Below are 5,989 nucleotides of genomic sequence, written 5' to 3' on the forward strand. Positions count from 1 at the left end.
CTCCAGCTGAGAACTATCTCTAAAATGTAATCATTCTTGTCTTTTGCTGGCCAGCAAACTGAAAAAGCTGGTGAAGAAGGCTAGCTCTGTCGTGGGGCTCAAGCTGGACAGTCTGGAGGTAGTGACAGAGAGGAAGATCAGGGGAAAGATTAACTCGATCCTGGAGAACCCCTCTCACCCTGTCTATGACGAGCTGAGACTGATGAGGAGCAGCTTCAGCTACAGGCTCCTCCTACCACGTTGCAAAATGGAGTGCCTCAGGCGTTCCTTTGTGCCGGTGGCCATCGGACTGTTTAATATCATCCGCAACCCCTGCACCAGTCAGCTGTGACCATCTCCCACGAGCCCCAGCCACATAGCACATGCAGACCAGCACCTGACCCTATTTGAAAAGTCCTGGCTGGCTGATGAGGCAATTAGAGAATCAAATGCATATGCAAATATAGCCGCAAGTGGCCATGAAAGGGGTTCAAGCCTTTTCTGAACGATACTGATATGTAAATTGAAGTTGATTACATTTATTTATTTACATACCACATGCATGAATTGGTACATTGTTGCCAAGTAGGACTTAGCCACCTGGGGATTCGAATCATGGACCTTTGTATCCGCAGAGAAGGGGACTTACTGCCTGCACCACCGGGGAGACATTGTGTCGACGCACGTTCTCACAAATCGAGGCATTGACATCACGTGCAAAACTGGGGTATTTTTGTATATTTAAACTTAAAACGCTTACAACAGTCAAAATGTTAGTGATAAAATTCTGAAAAAAATCACACATCAACCTGCTGTTCTCGAGTGTATTGTCAAATATTTTGGTGAAATTTGTTTAAAAATGAGATGAAATAGAAAATGTTGTGCATACAGTACAAATTACAGCAAGATATTGAATATCACTGCGGACTCACCGTTTGACCGATCTGAACACCCTTTAAAAAACTTGATATCTACCATCTAGAGAATGTCTGTGAAAATTTTGGTAGCATATGAATGAAGACTTGTGGAGATATAGATGTTAATTGATTTTGCATATTTTGAAAAATATAGAGTGACGGACTTCTGAATTGACCATAGGTTGCAGTGAGGCAAACTTTTATCACAATTCAGTGGATGTGCTGAAAAGATTTCAGCTCTCTAGGACGTACGGGTGATTTATTAAGATTTTTTGAATTTTGGAATGTGAAATGTCTAGAAATTTAGATTTGTTGTAATAAGCCACGCCGACTTGAATCAATCATTACCAAATTTTTTACATCGACTGAGTCATGACCCTAGATCGTGCAAACCGAATTTTGTACGAATCCATGTAGCCGATTACGAGATATAAAGTTTTCGCATTTGTGGTGCCCCCTACTGTTCAAGATTGAAACAGCTGTGCACACATGGTCATTGATGATATCTGAACATATATCTGAATATCTGATATCTGAAGTTTCATGATGATTGGACAATCGTTCATGAAGTTACGACAATTTAGCTCACAGGCCACGCCCTCTCACAAATTAAAAAATTAATATCTTCAAAATGACAGTAGATATCAACAACCTTTTAACAACTTTTAATGTGATTAGTCTGTAGATGCTACTGACCGATTTTGGTGGTGATCGGTCAAACGGTGTAGGAGGAGATATTAAAAATGTGTTTTTCTACACTTTTTTCAAAAACTTTCCAGGTGGACCTTGAGGGTCCTTGAGGCAAATTTGTAGAGCAAGGATAGATGGATGTGTGTAGCAAGTTTCATTTAAATCGGACTAACGGCATAGGAGTTACAGCCTTTCAAAGTTTGAAATTTTAATCTTTAATTGTAGCGCCCCCATCAGGCTGATTGGGTAAATATTTCTTGAGCAGAAACTAGCCACCAATATCTGTCATTGGGCCAAATTTCATGTCTCTGCGATGTACCAGCTCACGTCAATTTGCATCGCGGCAGAAGAACAATAATAATTAAAGTTGCAAGCAGCGATGATCGGGCCCTCGCACTTCGCGCACGTCGGGGTGTGCTGCAGCCGCCGCATCATTACTGGACACTGACCGATCGACGCGGCTAAGAATTTTCAGTGTTGCCAGTAGGTGGCGCTATGACTATAATTCCAGTTTGGCCTGTAGATGTCTTCAGGCCGGGACTCTGATGAAACATGTGAAGTTTGGGGCAGATTTGACCACAGACAGTCAAGTTACAAACCACTTCCTGTGTTGCCAGTAGGTGGCGCTATGACTATGATTCAAAATTGGCCTGTAGATGTCTTCAGGCCTGGACACTTAGCAAACATGTGAAGTTTGGGGCAGATTTGACCATGTAGAGTCGAGTCACAAACCACTTCCTGTGTTGCCAGTAGATGGCGCTATGACTATAACTGAATATTGGCAAGTAGATGTCTTGAGGCCAGGACACTTAGCAAACGTGAAGTTTGGGGCAGATTTGACGACGTACAGCCGAGTTACAAACCACTTCCTGTGTTGCCAGTAGGTGGCGCTATGACCATAAGTAAATATTGGTCTGTAGATGTCTTCAGGCCGGGACTGTCATCAAACAGGTGAAGTTTGGGGCAGATTTGACCATGTACAGTGGAGTTACAAAGCACTTCCTGTTTCATGGCGAAACATGGAAATTCGACGTCTCGCCACGTCCACGCCGTTGGACGAAAACTCAAGCTTTTACCAACTTTTCATCGTCAAGGCCTGTTATATCCGCTGAGCAAGTTTGAGGTGGATCTAATTAACCTCCTAGGAGGAATTTGTTAAAGTATGACCCGTGTAAATGGCCAAAAATGCCACAATAAATTCAAAATGGCTGACTTCCTGTTGGGTTTAGGTCATGGCACCTATGACGTTTTTTGTAAGTCTGGACATGATACATGTGTCTCCCAAATTTCGTACATCTAGGTGAAACGTACCGCGAGGGGTATTTCGTTGAAGTTTTGTAGGGGGCGCTATTGAGCCATTTTGCCACACCCATGCACAAGACCCATGAAATATATAATTTTTCACCACTTGTGCAAAGGCATGTGCAAAGTTTCGTGAGTTTTCGAGCACCTTTAGCCCCTCAAAAATGCGATTAATTCGGCAGAAAAATAGTAATTCCTTGAAATACAATAGGGCCTCCGCACCAGAGGTGCTCGGGCCCTAAAAATTCCTTGCATTACAATAGGGCTTCGCACCGGTCGGTGCTCGGGCCCTAATAATTCCTTGAAATACAATAGGGCCTCCGCACCGGTCCGTGCTCGGGCCCTAATAATAATTCCTTGAAATACAATAGGGCTTTGCACCGGTCGGTGCTCGGGCCCTAATAATCAAACGGATGAAAAATAAACCAGATTATATTTATTTATCACAGGAGCTCGTGGTTCGCCTGGATATCTGGCACCTGATGCGTCACTTCACGTTGGGTGTCACCACCGAGAGCCACGAGCTGTACCCTTCCTTCATGAGGCAGCTGTCTCACTGCATCTTCGAGGTCGACCCCGGAGATGCAAGCCGTCTCACTGAGGCTAAGCGGTCCCAGCTGGAGGGGAAGCACGGGATGGTCGGCCTGACTGACGCCGAGGATCTCCAGGGAGGAGTGGCGGCTCCACTGTCGTCGTCGGACGCGTGGGGCCAAGGAGACAGCGCTCCTCATCCAGGACATCCTCAACACCTTCGGCGGTGCAGCAGGACGCGACAACCTGGACATCCCGTTGCTAGACGCTCTCCTTATCCAGGACATATGGAGTACGCAGAGGCGCCACCTCAGCTGCATTCAGGACCCACCGGGCGTTCAGCTGTACACCCAGACTGGCAGGCTGACAAAGGGCAGAGTCAGCCTGCCGGTTTATCGCTGCGCGAGGGGCTCCACATCTCTGGAGTCCTTCCACCTCCACCTCAACCGGTTCATCCCAGGTCTTTGCATGTGTCTCACAGCTAAAATATATTCTGTATTCACATTTCATGCAAACATAAATTCATTTTTGATCTAAAACCTGCTTCCTCAGGGACGCGAGCTAGTGGAAAATACTTCCAGGCGTTCCTGGTTGATGGACTGGTGAGGTGGAATGAGGACCGCGCAGCAGCAGCTGCACCACTGGTTGCAGCTGAGGGACAGGTGGAGCCTCTGCACTCCTACAGTGGCCACCTCAAGCACGTCCTTAACCAGAAGAGCCAAAGGGTGCTTGGTCTTCAGATGGTTAAGGACTTTACCAAGCCTGCTGAGTACACAGGTATGTGATGTGAAAACTTTCTGTGATGTGTGTTCACTTTATTCTAACATCATAACTGTGAGGAAAATGAGCATTTACCAAATCCTTTGCTTTCTGTTTTTGTTGTGTCCCAGGGGAGCTCCTCGGGGTGGAGTACCTGTACCAGCAGACAGGCAGAGTGCTTGAGGATGTCAGCTTGGACCCTGACACTCCGGACGAGGCTGCTGCCATCGAGTCGCTTGAGGAGGTGGATGAGGGTATCGAGGAGGACGTTGAGGACCCCACCATCTTCAAGCCCGATACCCCCTCCACCGACACAGCGACAGTAGCAGCCCGGTCAGGTGATCCAGCTGACGCACCCCGGTCTGAGCCATCCAGTCCAGCCGCCCCTGACCAAGATGCCCTTCCCGAGGCCCCTGAGGTTCAGGCTCCTGCTCCCCAACAGTCCTCCTCAGACTCTGAGATAAGTTCACTAACTACAAACTACTACTGATGGTAATAATAATAATAATAATAATAATAATAAAAACTGTGAAGATATTATAATGCTTGCTGGCTGTTTGCTCACAGCAGTACTCCCTCCTCCCTCCTTCCTTTTCTTCTCTTCCTTTCTTGTGTTTCTCCTCAGGAGGAGATGCAGGGTCCTGATGGCTGGCTAGGATATCAGCATGTCCTGAAGCTGGCCACGGCCCTGCTGGAAGAATGGAGCCTTCAGGGGCTTTCTGACAGGAGGGTAGACAAACTCGTCGCACTCTGGAATCGCCTGCCAGACGGCGACAAGCGTCGAGTTGTCTACCCTCCCAGACACCGGGAGAGGCAGCCTAGGGGGCGGTTCAAGGCAGAGAAGGGGAAGGACACCTCCTGTCCTGGGAAGGAGAGTCTCCAACGGTAAGACTCATTTCAAATATTGCCATTTCCTCTAATAAAGCTGCTGTATATTAACCCACACTGTCCTCTCCGTGGCTGTCTTTCAGCTGCCTTCTCGGACTGAACTCGGGCCGGGCGTCAGTCACCTGGTGGAGGCCATTTGCAGCCAGCTCTGCCGTCTCCACCCTGCAGCCAGAAACCAGAAATACACCATTAAATAGGAATTTAATGCTCCAAACTTGTTATTACTCTTTATATGATACATACACACTCAGATGAAGCTTGTATATGAGCAGTGGACATTTTAATTTCTGCTGTCATCATTGTATTTGGGACCACGAAGCTCAGGCTGTCCCAGCCTCTCTGATGACCACATATCATCAACATAGTCAGACCAGTCTGCAGGCTTCAGAGATGTGCATCGTACAATACAGCTCTAAACCATCATATTTAGTAAGAGCTTTCACTGTTCTCCCTTCATTACTACATCGTTTACTAAGACCCCACACTGTTCTGCGGTTAAACCGACCCCTGAAGCTCTGCTCTGTCCTCGGCCCGGCCGGGGATCGAACCGCCAACCTTCTGCTCTGCGCTGGATACACGGGAGCGGAACCCCCCTTCCCTCTCTTTTTTTCTCTTCCCCCCACAGAGAAGAATGGGCAGTATATCTACACTAGGGGCCATGCTAATCTTCTCTGTATCAATCCAATGTTATCATACGTACTGCCTGGGCAAGTACATTTCAACCCCCCACGTTGCCTGCTACTTAATCCCCCCCGGGCAGAAGGGGCCCCTTTACGCGGAGCAACAGCTGAGGTGCTTTTTCACTAGGCGCCACCCATTAGCGTCTGCGGGGAGAAGCTCTTTCTGCTGTAGACCTCTGCTTAGATGAGTTTAGTTTGAAATGGCAACTTCTTCCGGTATGTTTGTGAATTTGACAAAGTGGG

General features: G+C 47.3%; 1 pseudogene; it reads right to left on the reverse strand.

Moving 5' to 3' along the window:
- Window positions 1-5,693: 5,693 nt before the first annotated feature.
- LOC139926421 (U6 spliceosomal RNA) lies at window positions 5,694-5,781 on the reverse strand (annotated as a pseudogene).
- Between the last annotated feature and the right edge of the window lie 208 nt (window positions 5,782-5,989).

The sequence above is a fragment of the Centroberyx gerrardi genome, chromosome 23 (assembly GCF_048128805.1).
Source record: "Centroberyx gerrardi isolate f3 chromosome 23, fCenGer3.hap1.cur.20231027, whole genome shotgun sequence".
Taxonomy (NCBI): Eukaryota; Metazoa; Chordata; class Actinopteri; order Beryciformes; family Berycidae; genus Centroberyx; species Centroberyx gerrardi.